The following is an 18,834-nucleotide window of genomic DNA, read 5'->3' as shown; positions in this document are numbered from 1 at the left end:
GATTGCAATCGAGTTTACTAAATGTGTGTATAGTATATTATGTTAATTTGCATTTACCAAGCAATCAAACAATTTATTGTATACATCGAATTTCAAAATGTTATGAACGCAGTTAAAATATGTATATTATTATTACTATTTTTCTAAACACTTTATTATAGTAAAGTTTCAAAACTAAAATATTTAGAAAATATAAGGTGGAAATAAATTTTAGATAGCTAATTTTAATATACTTTGGCTCTAGAGCCAATATTAATGACATTTTTTACAATTAATGATCTAGTTAAACTATTAAAATACGTTCAGTATCAAATGGTTTGAAAAAAACTTAAATTTTAAAACTTAAAAAATTTTAATTCTTATTATAATTATTTTAATTCAAAAACAAAATCATATTGTTATAAGAATCAAAAAATGTTAATTTTGATTAGAATTAAAATAATAATAAACAAATACGTTTTTATTTGGAGCAATGTTTGAAATACCTTACATTTTTATTTTGATTTCATGAAATATAAAATAGAATAATAATAAAATTTAAAACAGTTAAAAATAGGATCAATTTATATAACAATTTATCATAAATAAATATATTATAAAATATAGTAAAATATAAATAACTTGAAAATAGTACTTTATATACCGTTGTTGGTTCAGTAAACACTAAACATTAACAATTTTTGAAAAAAAATAATGAGAACATATAGCTATACAAGAAAATATAACGTTGAAATAATAGTTTATAAAATAGATTATACTATATAATTTAACATTTAAGCTAACTGAAATAATATTGTATATTATGTTATTTTACGTAATATAATTTTGGATATTATTTTAGTATGTTATACTTAATACCAAGAGCCAAAAAACACACATAATAAATTAAAATAACGATAAAATTAAAACAAATGAGGCATTTGTTTTATTGAAATAATATTTTTAATATTTTACTTATATTTAACAATACACACAGATATATTTTACATGATACGTTTAATTCTCAGTAAATTATTATAATTTAAAAAAACAAACATGTTATACATACACAAAGAATCAGCTTAATATTTTTTGTCATATTGATTGTTATATTTAGATTCTGAACGGAGCAATGAATGTATACACTTAACAATAATTATGTGTATTTTTTTTTCTTATGTAGTTTTTCAAATAGAAAAAAGTGTTATTTTTTAACTTCTAAGATGGTTTTTAATAGAAAATTCTATCTAGTTAGTTTTTAAATAAAAATTAACAAATTCAATTCAAATTTAGCACAATTATTAAAATCACTCAATGATGGGGTAAACTCGACACCTACTCTAATAGAGTGATTATCTACTTTCTCCATTTTTTTACAAATATTACATATTTCCGTGCTAAATAAATTAGCCAAAATGGTGTCCGTCATAAAATGTTATTTAAAACATTTTTCGCATTAGTATTTACTGTTGACAGTTATTTGGTTGAGCTGAGTACATTAAGCTAAAGTATTACACTTCTGTTATGCAATCTAATTATAGTCACAGACGAGTCCTTTTCATCAATTACATCATGTAAGTGACTAATCGACTACCTATGTGCTTATTATTTTCTAATGTATGTTTTTGAACTATACCAGAAATCATCTATTATTTTATTTGAATATATAATATATATGTTGACCATGAGTGCATAGGTGTAAAAATACCTTCGGTCACTTTCTAAGTTTTACAACAATGTTAAATAAAGTAGGTACGTAAGCACAATAATTATTTACTATTGAATGATGACAGGTTATACGTTTTTTATGATTAAGATTGATTTTATAATAAATTACTATCTTGTTAGCCACGATATAAAATATTGTCTCATAACTTTTGTATAATATCTTATTATAGATATAATAGGTAGCTATAATTTTACAACACTATATTATTCGGTTCGAATGTAATTTTTTTTATAGAATGATACGCGCACTGTTAATTCTTTGTATCAAAGATATATATATTGTATTTATTTTACGGTATAGGTATATTGCATTATGTTTTATTGTTTATCGAAGATGTAAGTAATTGGTAATTGTTAAGTACTTCATGTTATGCTATTATATTCTTTGTTTTCTGGTTATAAAATTATATTTTTTTTTTTGTTTTAATTGAGTAGTAACTATTTGTATGTAATACGTCATTTCAACACAAAAAAATCATATCCAGCACATAATCCACATATTTTACAGATAAACTTGAGTTAACATGGTATTTTTTTTGTTTACATTCTTTAGTAATTTTCAAAAATTAATAATGTATAAAAACTATAACGTAACCGATTATAATACGATTTAGTATAGTGTAATAATACCAATATTTATCGAAATAAAGCGAATCATTTAATTGTTTTTATCAAATGCGATAGTTACATAATTATTAAATATTTAATATTTTCGATTTGAAAGTAAAAATTACAATACTGTCTTGCACTACTAATAATAATATTATTTACCTATTATATACTATACGACTGTATACGAGCACTCAACACCAATCGTTTGTGTGTGTATGCACTTCACTTTTATCAACGCAATTACCTGCCAGCCTATATAAATTGAATATCAATATACACAGAAAGCGAAAAAAAAATATTAATTTAAAGACGATACGAAAATTCCCCGAGGTTTTTGCAAGATACCAAGATGATTGAAGTATTCGAATTCCTTTGCATATGTAAACCAATTAACTGGTTTCATTTACATTTTAATTTAACGCAATAAACATTTTGTACCCCGGGCTCGAATAATTACCACGTGAATATCAATTATGATAACGAATGCGCATCTATCTACATTTAACCGTCCGGAACATGGTGTGCAGGTATATTATTTTCATCACGCACTTACAAAAACTATACAGTATATACCTATTACCTACTACACTTATGATGATAAGTCAACATTGTTTTCAGTTACAAACAATATGCTCATTCGTTATAGGTACATCAATCACTGTATGTATTTTATTCGAATATATCATCTGCAATATTTGGTTATATGATGTATTTGTAGAGGTGTTCATTTTTCATTAGAGGTTGGTTTAAACTGTATACGTTCGACGTACAATATCATACATTTCCATTAGCTTTCGTTGAAACATCCAGGAACATCGTCATACTCATATAGAGATAACTTATCGAGAATAAGAAAGTTAATTTATAAGTTTATATAGATCAGTAATATACATTTTGTTTTAAATAAAATATCATCAAGTAATACAGGAATTTGATTGAAAACCAAAGGTTTGTTCATGAATGTTTTTTTTTTTTTTAATTAACTCCCAAGTTAAACCATGTACGCGAGATAAAAACTATTTTTTTTATTTCACCCAGTAAAGTTTAATCAGTAGGGCTTGGATTTAGAAATATAAAAAAAAACATAACAATTTCCAAAACAAAACTCAATACCAATTTTTTCATAGTTTTTATACGTGTTTTCATTTCATCATATATAATTAGTTTTATTTTTTATACTTGAAATTTTAAATTTACATAATTTACAAAACTAAATGGTCCTATAAGTTAAAAATTTAAAGGACTCCTCACCAAACTTAAATATTATTAATTTTTTTTTAAAGTGAAAACAGTCTTTACTGTATGCATTTTAAAATTAAATAATAATTAAAACTTTTAAATTATAAACGTATTGTATTTTATACAATGCAATGCATATCATACATCCTTAATACGTATTACATTTTAATTTTATAACAATTACAATCATCTGAATTGGAAATAATCTAGCTAAAAACCTTTCAAATCGATCATCAATTTGTCATGTATACGCAGTGCGGTACTTGGTGCCTAGAAAGTAATATATTATAATATTGTATAGGAAAAAAAGTATATAAGTATATTACCGTATTTTTATTTTGTTTTTATTATTTAATTAATTATTACATAATTTATTACATTTTTTATGATAGTTTATTTAATAACTAAACTTCTGCACCAAATTCATTGACGTTATAACACGCAAGTGAGAGAAAACTAACAATTTAACTTAAAGACTTTTTTAACACTTCTTAAAACTTTAGTTAAGTTACTAACAGAGGTAATTATTTAGTCATATGAAAACAATATGGAAAAAAAATAAACACGATCACAATGTTAGTAGTTAGTATGTTACACTAACTAAACAATTAGTTGTTGATTGTTTGAGTCCACTACACTGTTAATCAAACTGTAAGTAAATAAAGACGTTTTCAAAAATAAAAATAATTAGAACAATAATTGAAAATTGATACTGGAATATATAATATATATATTATACATATTTCATATTATCCGAGCCCTATTAATCATATTATTATGAGGACGATAATACGAGAAAAAAATACTTCTGAACTATACAGCTAACTTATTATAATTTTATTAAAATGAATTATTATTATAATGTATTTAAAGTTGTCAAATCACTAAATTAACAAATTTTCAACTGACATTAAGCTAGTAGATGATCGCTGATTTACTACAGGATCATTTTGTATTCAGACTTGTAGAGAAAACGTACCTAACAGAAAATGTATAATATACAATTTTAATATATATAATATGAAGATTCACAGTACAACTTAAACACTTTAACAATAGGGTATAATGTCTTTTGGATTAGAATTTAACGTTGACACATTCCATTCCATTGGTTCTCTCTGCAGGGAATCATTATTAGTTATTAGTTACTACTTATTACAAATTATACAAATTAACTACTAACTACGTAATATAGGTAAATTATGTGGTTTATATGCATACACACGCACTACGCACACCATGCTCTAACTTTTATATTATCAAATAAATTGTTGGAACGTTTCGGAATCGGTGTATACTATTGTAAAGAAACCATTACATATTATTATTATTTTATTATTAAACCCCGGCGACAGTGATAGTAGAAAAGTTTTAGGTATGATGTGCACTTATCTACATCATTAGATGGCTAACAGCTGCAGTTTTTTAGTATATTATAGGGGTGTTATTTTTGGACGGTGGTGAGTACACATCTTATCTCGGCCGGTTGCCCGGAATTTTGTGGTAATCCATGGATAGTGGCGGATTACCACATATGGTCACTACGTATAATTCGAATATCTATATATTATATAAGTACGGAACTGTATATAGGAATATAGGAGGATTCATCAATTATGCTTATACCATTTATTCGTTTAATAATTAATTTACTCGAATCCTGAATTTTGGAATTTTTAAATAAAAGTTATGTTTTCAAATTGTTGAGTACTAGTGGTATAATTCTAGTCATACAAACATCTGTTTTTCTAATAAGACCATTTTTAAAATAGAATATTAATTAATAAATAATTTTTAAGTGCATGATTCAAACTTAAAATCAGTAGTATTTCATTTGTTAAAATTTTTATTCTGAGAATAATAGTTCATAAAACAATCATTTTAAAAAAATGCAAATATATGTATAGTATTGTGAACCTAATATTAATTAAACTTGAACCATTTTTACTAATTATATACATTAATTACCAAAGTGTTCGAGTTACAATTATTGCTCCCATATCACTCAAACCCGTTATCATATTATACACAACTTTTCGTTTGAATTATGTTTTTAAATTAATTTCAGAATTTTATAAAATGAAATACCCGCTAAATAATTTACTTTAGAAAACAGGAGTGTTCATACAAAAAATATAAATTGAAATATTCACAAGACAGTACAAAAGTTCCAAAGAATTTTAAAATATGATTCTTTAGTATATTTAAAAATTTTAATTATCAGACTGAATAACTGTATTATTGAAGAAAAACGTTGAGCGTGCTCAGTGAATCACACTGTATACATAAGTAGATGTCGATGGAATTCATATATAGTCTCGATAGAATGGTATAAGTTTTATCTCAAGACCAATGGGTAATAATGAGGATGATCCTCGCTTTATATCTATACACACATATTATGAGCTTATAACGAGTAATACGTGCCGATCGATCGTACAACATTATTACTGTCGAGCGGGTGTGAGCTAAGAAGAACAAAAACCCGCTTGTAAGTTTTTGAAAACACACCACGTCGTGTTCAACAAAAGTTGTGTAAGGGAGGCGGATCGAAATTTTTAAAAATTGAAAACACGATAGGGAATACAAATTTAAAATACACACGTTATACTCGTATGATGGTAACAGCAGTTGATAACCGTCCCTAGCCGTTATACGTTCTAATACACATTATTATGATTTATGAGCACTTTTCCAAAAATTCCTTATTTCATGATTAAAGTCGTTATATAAGTATGTAGCTATTGACTTTAAACATATATATCATTATATGTATTATATTTATATGAGAAAAAGATGATACTGGATTGGGGTGGGTTAGGTTAGGCATCTTTGAATAATAAATCATTGCATTCGATAAACAATTCTGAACGAAACTGGGTCTAAAACGCACAAAACTTTATACCGAAAGTGTTGCTTATTAACATTATTCGAAATTTTCTAAAATCACTAGGGAGAAATTCGAGAAAAAATACAATCCGTGTTCAATCTAAAAAAAGGTGAACTATGAAACTTCTTGTGAGTTTATACTACCCAAAATAACGTTTTCTAGAAAAAAATACATAGTTACTAAACCAACCTAAAAAATATATACATCCCTATTACAAGGTTATAATATTATAGTTCCTTCCCTAATCTAAATAGAATTTCGAAGGCCAGTCGTATTTAGCTCCTCCGCAATATAGTATTTTATTTAAACCACCACTGCGTCGAGGCCCACACAAAAAGTATTTTATTTATAACTTATAGAGAACTGCTGCAAAGCTCTTGACGATATTAATAAAATTATTTGTTGGTAGTGTCAAATAAAAACAACGATAACAACAACATTATTATTCTTATTTCTTGGAATTAAGACATAATGTTATGCGTCATTTAATAGAACACCATAAAAACTGCATAAAAAATTATATAACAATTACAACAACACTAAAATATAATATTATACGTCATCGAATTATTATAATATTACTCGTCCATATACATGATAACCCAACGAGTGTTTTTGTTCTAAGTATATTATGTATTCAACAAATTATAAAACATATACTATAATATTATTATGTAAGTACAAAAATAATAGGCATTTATTAGGTACTTAAGTAATTTCGACTTTTATTTGCATACGTATTATCATGCGTTTAATAATCTAAAAATAAATTTGTAGAAAAAAAATTTGTTTTCAAAATAAATTAGTTCCAAATTATTATTTTATGTCAAATAAAATTTTTTAGCTTGCGATATTTTTATGATATTTGTATATACCTACATATAATTAATATGACATAATATAATTGGAAATCATATCTTTTGAATTTGATAATTTAATATGTGAATAGATAACAATAATATATTGTTAATAAATAAAGTTACCACAACAACTCAGAAAAAATATAGTATAGGAAACACAGAAAATTATAGAACGCTTGGATAGTCATAATATTTTTCAGATATTAAAAATTAAAAACTTTTAGTCTGTACAATTATTATGGTTTTGTTATTCATGAAATCCTCTATACGCTTGTACATTGAGTGGGAAAGGTATGGCGTAAACTTTAGTCGTGTGGTTTTGCTTTGGTACAATAACTAAACCAATACGAGCATAGGATATGCTAAATAAGCTGTTCAGTGTACCTGTGGCTACTAAAATCCGCAATTATTGTCTTTGGTAAATTTGAATATTGAAGACGTCATATAGACCACGAGAAACGTCAAATCTGCGATAATCAAAGAAATAATAACGAGAATTTCAAATTTTAAATTTTAACTGTGGTTTTGGTCTGAAATATTAACTATAGGTCTTGATGATAATGGCGTTATACTTCTTTTGTGATACTAATATTTTAGATTAAATCCACTCCAAAGCTGATTTCGCTAACATATATATTTTACATAATATTACCTATAAATTAAAATATACCTATACTGAAACAATGCATAGTATATATATATATATATATATATATATAATATATATATATATTTAATATTATTTTAAGCTTCAAAAATACAGGATTTTAGTCTACATTTGAACAAATTTGAACAACATTTAAAAAAAATTAAATTTATAAGTATTAATGCATAATATTCTTTTATGTTTACTTATATAACGCAATTAATACGTGTTCATAAAATCGATTAAATATAATAATTTTTGTCTTATATTATAATAAATAATAAATATATATATTTATATCATTTTAGAAAGAAAGAGTGATAATTCACAAGTTTCGTGGAAACTAATAATGTAATATTCCGTTATTACGTTTAACTTTGTATTAAAATGTTTCAACTTAAAAATAGTATTACATTATTAAACGCTTTAATATTATTTTATTCATTTTTTATACATAATAGAATAATACTGTTCGTTCTTGTCAATTTTTCGTTTGAAATACATTATTCTTTTTACCCTGCAAGTCTTCAAATATTATTCTATATGTAATATTATATTCATCGAGTCGTGTAAAAATAACCAAAATCAATACAACTGTTGTAAGACGTGTATTATTATTATTATTCATATAAATGCGTGCAGTACTCAACTTCAATGATGTAAATAATATAATATACCAAAATAAAAACGGTTTTCTCTCCAATAAACACAATATCATATTTTTCACTTGATTTTATTAAATCGTAACATTCGTAACATCAGGGATTAATTACACATTAAATCTAATCCATTATTTGGCATTTATTTTCTCGTGTAACGTAAAACAAAATAAATTTAAATATAATAATAGTAATAATTAAGTAATAATCTGTATATTATATGTAGTAGTTACACAAATGTACCTACATTAGTAAATAACAACAAAGTAAGTAGTATTTTATCTGACAACCAATAAGTTTACTCTGATGTGATTACAATGAAAATATCAAAAACTTTTTAATAAAATTAAACGAAGATAATAAATGTTTTGATTACACTATTGCTTGTGATTTTTATACTTCAATTAAGCAAACGACAAAATCAACAACAAATATTGCTGCAAATGCGTTTAGTTTTCCTTTTTTTTTTTTATATTCAAAATACTTAACTTGAACTTGTACAAAAAATAAAAGCGTAAGCAAAAATATAGTAGGTATGTTTAACAATAGTAGTAAGTACAAAAGTTTTTCAAAGGAGTCCGTTACCCGTGTCGGTCACTGATGACGTAGTACCACTTTGTAAGCCTATAGTTTTGAGTCGTTAAGTTTAAAACTATGACGTTGGTTTTAAAACTAGAGAAATTCATTTAATACTCGTGCACACACATGTTCGTTTGTAACGCTGAATGTTATTAAATAGATATTTATTTCAGGTAATTGTGATTTCCAAAATCCCTTAAGTATGGATAAATTATTACTAAATTTTTATTGTCTTTACTGTAAGTTTTGAAATAAGTATTAAAATATAATATGGTTCTTGAGTTTCAGAGAAAAATACTAGAGTTTATATTTTATAAAATATTAATTCTACATTTAATTTTAAATAAATTTGTATAGGTACAATTTTATTTTTAACACACCGAAATAATAATATGAATTGTGAATACAATTTTTAAACTAATATTTTATTTAGAAAAATGGTCTTATTATATAGAATAAAATAATCATGTTTTTAAAATATTTTAGTTTTCAATATTTCTCTGTTTTGAATGCAAAATTCGATCTGAAAACTCATCAATTTTTGGATACAGGTGTACTTCTAGTTTGGAAACAGAGATTTCTGAAAGTTGTGACATTTTAAATTATACTGAATAAAAATATCTATACGTCCCGGGAGAAAATGTCAAACACAATGACATAACTGAAGAGACAGTGTATGCTTTCGAAGTATGCTTCATACAAATGATAATTGAAAACTCAAAATGTAAAAAAGGTTTTCATAACGGTACATTTTTTCCATAAAATACTATGTTTATATGTTATCTTTTGAATATAAGTTTATCACCAATAAATTATTAAATAATTGATTATTTCTTAAATAGATTTAAATTTGTGCACAACACAACTAATATTTGACAAAGATAATTTTCTGTATTTATGTTTTCATTAACAAGATTCAAAGAATTAAAAATATATAGTACATTGTGTTAAGTTTTAATGTTGATTAATTTTAATTTCAGTTTCCATAAAATGAAATAATTATTATTCATGTAAATGGTATATTGGTATGTATATATTTCTATATTACAACGTATTACCTACCAGTTCCAGGAGAAGATATTGACTAAAAGAAAAACAAGCTGCAATTTACATTTTAAAAGATAAAATCAATAACTTATAAAATACATCATTAAACTGCTTTTGGTAGTGAATGATAAAACAACAAAAATAAATAAATATTTTAATAGTAATAATAAAAGTTGCATAGAATATATCATTTTATTTTGCTTCCCTCAGAAACATTCATTCTTTACGTACTTATATGTATAACAGCTCAGTGAATATAAAATTATATAAACTATTTAAGTATAGCCTTTGTTCATTTGACTTAAAAAAATATATATATTTTTAACTATAAAAATCTCTACGCATTATATACTTTATGACGTAATAAAAGTCGCCGTTGAATGGACATTGGTCATTTTTGTACCGTTAAAATGATTGTACAAAATATTAAATATTTCTTTGAACGGCCGATAAATTCATACTAAAACCTGCATTATGACGAGTAAATTCCACAGCTACAAACTCAGTACTTATTATAATCGTTATTGGGTACTAGAAGTATAATAGCAGTAATAATAGTATAGTCTAGTCTCTAATATAATATTTTTAGATTTTAAGAATATCATTTGTATCATAATTCATAATACACAATTCTGAAATTAAATGTACAACGTTTAGCTTATATAATTATAAATATATTATCCAAATACGATTTGGAAATAGAATGTTTTGTATTTATATATGTAGTTTCTATCGATTCCGGGAAATAAAGCAGTTATCATAATACGTTGGATATCATTTTATCAAAATCACAGGGTAACCTAACCTATGCATAATCAGCTAACATGTTTATGACAAATTTGTTTGTACCTACTACCTATCTATTACTTCTCTGGTTTCTCATTGACTTTCTAGGAATAAATATTATAAATATTAATACTATGTAAACAAATATTTATTGACGGGTGAATATTGACGATATAAAAGTAGCATGAGAACGGAGAAGACTATTATAAATATATAAAGGATTAATTAAATACGATTTATATCATCGAAAGTACATTACACTCAAAGAAACCTTCAATCAAAAAAAAAAAACAATACTATATAAAATCTATGTACTTCTTTAAGATAACTCCTATTTCCTATTGATTTTTTAATATATTTTTTTAACGCGTTTTTGTTTGATTTATACTTACAAGTAGTACTATCGGCTTATTTGTTTTTTCCATCTCAATTTTTATTTTTTTATTAATTGTCTTTATATTTTAAAAATTATTACAATTTAAACAACTCTTTCTTCCTCAAATAAATAAAAACTAGTTTTCTTTACCGTTAAAATCAAGTCTGTGTAATTTAATTAAAAAGCAAATTAATTACATGCTAAAAATTTAATTTAAAATTTAAGATTTTAATTCAATAATGATACACGAATGTGAACTGAGTAATTGACATAATACATTTAGTTATTTTGTGTATTTTACTTCAATATTCGTATAACACAATGTAATTAAAAACAAATCCAACACAATTTGCTTAAAGTTGAACAAGATTACAGCACTATTGTCTCGTATAATAGTCCCGTCATTACTTATTTTGCTACTCAATAATATTAAACATTTAAACATAATATCTGATTTGATTTAATCATCGATAAAACATAAGAAATTATTTATTTATTATAATATACTATATAGATTATAGAACTGCGAAATACTTGAGTAAGTTTGCTAAAAATTAATTAATACCTTTGAGTAAAAATATAAAAGAATATAATATAAAAGAAGTCACATACATATCCTAAAACGTTTTAAATCATACAACTGGTTTATAATTTCCTAATCATACACGTTAACGCTTTCCCCTTTTAAATAAATAAAACGTATGGTTGTATATGACACAATGCGTATTATAGTTAATAGTTATTTCACAAACCGGTTATATCTTTATTTGTGCAGTATTCAAATAATATGCCATTCATTCGTAGTATATACAACTATTATTCACAGCTGTATAATATTGTAAAAATATAAATAAGTGATAACAAATATATACATATTTAAATTTATTTTGTTGTAGTATATAATTTATTTATAACTAATTATTAATAAATAACATAATAATCAAGAAAAAAATTCATTTAACAGATTAGTATTAAATCATATTATAGAAATATAGGATTAACCGATAAATATAATCGTACAGTAGTACAGTATAACTACAGTGGTTTAACATGGATTATTATACAGTTTCAAGTGTTTTGTAGGTATTCGAAAAGGTGTTAACTAGGAGGTACCTATAAAGTTGCTTTGGTATGGACAAAACATTATATTATATTATATTATATTATCAATTATTAATATTTATGTTATAAATAAACAAATACATCTAGTTTTTAATATTATATAATGTCAAATCAAATGTTTAATGCAATATATATAATTTACCCAGATATCAAAAAAATATTCTTTTTTTAAATTAAATATATTCATAAATGTACGTGGACTTATTTAATAAGTTTTATCTTTAATTACACCAGATCAAAAATAAGTACCACTCGGTATAAAAGTGGTACCTATTAAAGAAAAGTTTAAAAGCAATTACTTGGGCAATGGGCATAGGAACACAGAAGAAGAGTTAGAATATAATAATATAAAAACTAAACTACCTAGTTGAATGTAATAATTAAAATTTGCATTTATGGAATATAATAATATATAATAGATGGAAGAATAATTAACAGAGGATTAGAAAGTATTTGCTGAAATTAAATCGCAAATAGAAAAAAAAAATAAACAAAATGTGTAGAAATAATTAAGTTTTTAATTAAATGTGTCGTGCAAATGAAATATATTACGTGGATGGCTTCAGTTACTATAGTTCAAATTTCAAAAACAGATACAAACTTAATTCGAGTAAAATATTTTGTGTTTGAGAAAACTATACGAACGAACCAATAGAGTTGAAATATCTTTAACGATATAAATTATTTTAAATACTTATGCACAAAAAAAAAAAGAACAATTTAAATTTGGAGAAAAATGTAACTAGGTGTACAGTCGTCGACCAAGATAATTTTGAATGAATTAAAATATATTAATAATAGCTATTCAAGATTCAACTAATAACTTACTATTCATACAAATGAAAAAATAAGCAGCGATGATAAAAATTTTTATTATTTACTACGTTTTAACAATATTATGTAGGAAAATAATAGTTAGCATAAAAATATAAATTTAATAAGGATTTTAAATTTGCTATCAAATTGAGTGACTTTATGTTTAAATACGTTTTAAACCATAATTTGGTAAATCAAAACATTTTTATCACGAAAAAACTAGGTACCTATTAATTATTAAATGGTTATAATAATATAAGGTAGTCTTAAATTTTTAAAATGGCTGCCGCGATATACCTAATATAATATTAAATCGAATTTCGACGAGGAATGAGAATAGGGTTAGAACGTGAGACATTTAGAGATTCGAAATTAGTTAGGTTCTTACGTCCTAGCAAAAAAAAAAAAAAAAATATTTAATGTATAAGCGATAAGATGATATTGGTTTCAATTTACGAACGAAAGCGAAAAGCGTTATTCGCAATGAATGTATATGGTAGAAAAATGGTCAGGATTAAAAATCAAATATTTGCGATAGCGCAATTGTAAATAGTCTAGATACAACTAAATGTGGTTTGATGAAGGAACAACGACAATATTGTATTATAATATTATGCAGATATGATAATATTATATTATGCGTATAACTTAAAAGAGAACGTGTTTAACAGAATTCTTTTGACCTATCTCTGTTCGCAGAGGGACTGAGTTCCGAGTTGAAGAATAACAACACTATAGTATTGTGTTGTTGCTTAACGTGATTACGTAACATGAAAAACGGTCGTGACAATATTATAAAATATTTTAAAGCGAGTATAATAATAATAATAATGAATGTAGGTAAGTTATAATATGCACAGTGCGGTGAAAAATGTAACATACATTTCGAAAAAGAAACTTAACTGTCGACTGATCGGAGGTCTCATCATTAAAAAAAATTTCGAAAAGTAGTCGCGCGATCTGAGTCAGGACTCAAGAGATCGTCTGCAGGCGCAGCAGCATCCGTGGCGTTATTAACCTACAATAACCATCAGGTGTTACTAGTGTTACGAGATGACGACGGTCCGATCACGTACGCTTACAATAACCGGTTCAGGCCCTACGTACGTATATTACACTCTATAGGTTATTATTAGTACCACAATGATTATGTAATAATAAATAATAATTGTGGCTTGTATCTCGAAAACATTGTTATTATGGTGGCGTTAAAAACATGACCCTATAATACCATATTATTTAGGTATTATAAATTATTAAAACAATACGATTCTAATTTGGTTTCTTTTTAAAGAGTAGCACTAAATCGGGTAGAAATGAGCCAAGTGCAATCGTTAGGTACTCCTTAAAATAGTGAGAACTGTTAGATAAATAATTCGAATATTCGAATGTATGATCATAAAATACAAGTACATACCTAATTAAATAATTTTTTTTTTTTAAAGACTAATTTTAATGTGAATAATTTTATTGTAAAATATTGTTAGAAAAAAAAACGATCCATTACACATTAATTACATGCTTAATGTTATAATTTATAAATATAGTTTACTAGTTTGTATAATTTTCAATAATTAATTAAAATATACACAAATTATATTATATGAACTGTATATATTATATTATTATTAAACATTTTAAAGCAAACATTTTAGAATCTGAGTTCTTCAGTGATGATTATATAATATATTAGATTTGCAATAGTGCGGTTTTTGGTTGGATATAAACTTTAAAAGCAGTAAAAAAAACATAAATTTTAAACTTTAGTGGGTGAATTCTAGCTAAGTATTGAATCTAGTTGGGGAGTTGAAAGTCAAAAATGCCACGTACTTTTCAAAATAATCTAAACAAAAAATTATCGAAAAATGGAAATATTTACTTACTTACTTATATCCGTATTTCATGATAAAACAAAAATAAAATTCTTGAAATATTTTGAATATTTTTTCAGCCATAAAAATGTGTTTGAAACTGAAGAATTTTTTTCTGTTTTAGTAATGTTTTTATTTAATTTAAATTTAACCGTGTTTCACACTTTCACGTACAGTAGTGATTTATCATTAAATTAAAATCGAACAAAATATCCATTGTCTATAGTAACAGCACTTAAAAATGAGATATACACTAAAAATCGACTACAATATAGCAGAGCATTATTCGTAATTCGTCTTTAATACACGAGAAAAAATGAACTATCAAATATTTCGATTGTCAATATTAATAATATTAATATAGAACGATGTATAGACGTATTATAGTTCCCTTTATGGTGATACCAACAAGCTTATAATATGTTATTTGGTTTATCAACCTGCAGTATGGTCGCACTGCTTCCACCGATTCACAATAACTAATCTAAAGGCGGGTTCACAACTTCCCGTGTCGTGTCGTGCCGTGTGAAATTGTAATATAAATTCGTTCCCGAATCAGGACGATACCAACTTGATAACCATAAATTCTACCGTAGTATCATGGTACCACGGTTATCAAATTTTACGCGGGTTTTATATATTTATATAATATACCAAGTCGTGAACATTGTGACCAGCACGATCAAAAGTTGAATTAATTCAACTTCGCGGTAATCGCGGTATCGTGTTGGTCGACACGAACATATTTTATTATCACATTTTAGTAAACCAATCAGAAAAAAGGATTTTACACGACACGACACGACACGGGAAGTTGTGAACCCGCCTTAACAATTAATAATAGTGGGTTGTGGAAAGATAAATATAGGTAATATTGTACAAGAACTATATTCTGTTGGTATTCTTGGACCACCTACTTCTTAGAAATATTTGTTTTTATTGCATATTATTTTGAATCATATTAGGTACTTCTCAGAATAAAAAATTGTTCGCAATTAAACTCTGAAGGGTATTTTGGACACTATATTTATGGGTCTGATAATCTTAGACGTTCAGTCTTCGTTCGCGTATCATCGGTAGTTCGTCGTCGACTTCACACGAGACGTTCGACCAACCTACACAATATAGAATAACGTATTTGGTTTTACATTTATAATATATAAGTAATACGCATAGTATAATGATATAATACTGAAATACAGCGCACTATTTACGTTGAATTTTTTAATAGTATTTATGACCTATCGTCATTATACGATTACTATAACCGTCCGCGTTCGTCCGGGAAGGGGCTCGTCCGATCCGCAACCGACCACTTTCTCCGTCCGGAAAGTTTTTTTTTTCTTCAGAACTCCATCGAGTGCGCTTTGAACACGGCCTTATATCATAGTGGTAGACGGACAGTTTAGCGGTCAAGTGCTATTCAATTATTATTTTTTTTTTTTTTACTATTATTATAATATAATAATACAGTGATAATCGCACGCGCGTACCATCTTTAGCCGGCCGAGTCTTCCGACGACACAATTTTGCACCACGTGAGTACACAATATATACGATACATTATATTATTATTATTTCGTCGAACAACGTACAAATATCCCAACGATTACGTATAATAATATTATAGTAATATCGCACCCATAACACGTCGTCGCACGCTGGACTTGAAAACATTTTTTTGCCGATCGAAAGCACAATGGTCAAAACGTGTTTTCTTTTATCAAATCTTGATCGTTACAATTTTTAGATTTCCGAGCTCTAGAATAGAAATTCAAACTAAAGATAAAACCTCTAAGAATAGTCATTTTATAGACATATTCTTTGAATCAGACAATTTTACATTTTAACTGTTCAATTATCATAAACTACCTTAAACTACAAGCATAACTCACTGTGCTTGGTAAATTGTATTGTTTTTTCTCAATATTTTTTTCTTTTAGTTTTTAACCATATTGTCGTATATACATAATATATAATATATACTACAGGGTCTTCCAAATGCTTTACGACAAAAATTTGTACAAATAAATTATTATTGGTCAGTAGTTCAAGTTAATATAGAGCTCAAATCATTATTTTATGCTAAATATTATATCTATATAAATATTTAAAATTAAAGTTTTTGTAGTTGATTTAGTATTGATAAAAGTGTTTAGCCTCTAATAAAAATCTTTAAAATTGAATACCTATAAGATAATGTTTTCAAATACAATTTTAAAATATACAAACATTATTATTATTTTTATAAACGTGCTTTAAGTTAAAATGTTGATATTATTTGGTTATTTTGTTTATCACTATAAAGTTAAACATTTATAAAATTTACAATTTTTATATCTTGGGCTTAAAAATCTAATACAAAGTTCCACATAATTACATAAGTACCTAGTTCATAGTAAAACCAAAAAATGTAAGAATATAATATACCTATAGTTTTATTTTACATCTAGGTATTAAAAGTTAAAATTTGAACCAAATTATAAAATAAGATTTTTAAACGAACGATAGTGATTTTAATTTTTTTTTTTTTGTTATTAAAAATAGTATTCTTGGGAATTTAAAATTTTTATTCATATTTATATAAATAAAAGTATTTTATATTTACTTTATACTATATTATAATATATTCAATTAAAATTACTGTGTTGCTGAAAGTTAAATGAATTAATATAGGGAATAGTAACATAAATTTATCATAAAGTATACTTTGTAATATTAGGCTTTGCTCAGAACGGTTTTTGACATGTATTGAATTGTCATTGAATTCAAATTCAGCACAATATACCCCTCAATATACTTTACAATGATTTACTCCATGATAAAGTACATTCCATAACTACTGCAGTCTTTTTATCCTGATTTCCCTCTTGTTTATAACTGTTTATTTAAAAGTTTTTAGTTTTAATTATTTTCTAAGCTAAAAACAATATTAATGTGTATTAATGTGTTTCATAATAAATACTTTAAAGTTATTTAAATTGTTAAATAGCCATGAGATTTTGAACTTATATTTTCATTTGATCTTATTTTAAAATGGTTATAGACCATTAGAAATTAAAATATGTTAACTAAAACTAAATAAATTATTCGGAATTAACCGTTTAAATTGTATTTACTTAGTATAAATATAAACTCTTTAACTCTATTTTTATATTTTATTTTTTATTTATATATATTATTTTATTGTTTGTTTTCCAATAATTTATAAAATTGAATTAAATTAAAAAAAAACACAATCATTATTTTTTTTTTTTGTTTAATCGACAAAACATAAGTAACAAAATCACAATATTATTATATCTTAATGCAAACAAGTAATATTTGTACAAAATTTAAAATATCAAAGAATAAATATTACCTACTTACATTTTATCAGTCCTAAGCAATGTACCTACTCTGAAACTTTACAAAAATAAAATACTCGATAGAGTTGTTGTTATTGTGATAAATTCCCCTGTGATTAATTTTAAATTGTATTATATTTCTAAAAATATTAACTCAAAAATTGATTTTAAAAGTTCTTTAGACTTATTTTAATGAGTGTAATGAATTAATGAGTTTTTTCACATTTATTCTTATGTACGTTTTTTTTCTAACTAGGCCCTGTGTTTTTAAATTCTA

At 25.0% G+C, this 18,834-nt stretch overlaps 2 protein-coding genes across 2 annotated transcripts in view; one reads left to right on the top strand and one right to left on the bottom strand.

Moving 5' to 3' along the window:
* The window catches only part of LOC114132301 (protein amalgam-like), a 307,230-nt gene that overhangs the window by 128,209 nt on the left and 160,187 nt on the right, over nucleotides 1-18,834 (bottom strand). The window lies entirely within an intron of this gene.
* LOC126551491 (cytochrome P450 6a8-like) overlaps nucleotides 16,346-18,834 on the top strand; it is a 57,926-nt gene continuing 55,437 nt past the window's right edge. Inside the window, exon 1 of the mRNA XM_050204994.1 lies at nucleotides 16,346-16,748. The gene's annotated coding sequence lies outside the window, so the exon portion shown is untranslated. The remainder of the gene's footprint in view (nucleotides 16,749-18,834) is intronic.

Source organism: Aphis gossypii, chromosome 3 (genome assembly GCF_020184175.1).
Source record: "Aphis gossypii isolate Hap1 chromosome 3, ASM2018417v2, whole genome shotgun sequence".
Taxonomy (NCBI): domain Eukaryota; kingdom Metazoa; phylum Arthropoda; class Insecta; order Hemiptera; family Aphididae; genus Aphis; species Aphis gossypii.
The sequence above is the reverse complement of the archived record's forward strand: the minus strand, read 5'-3'. Positions and strand labels throughout refer to the sequence as shown.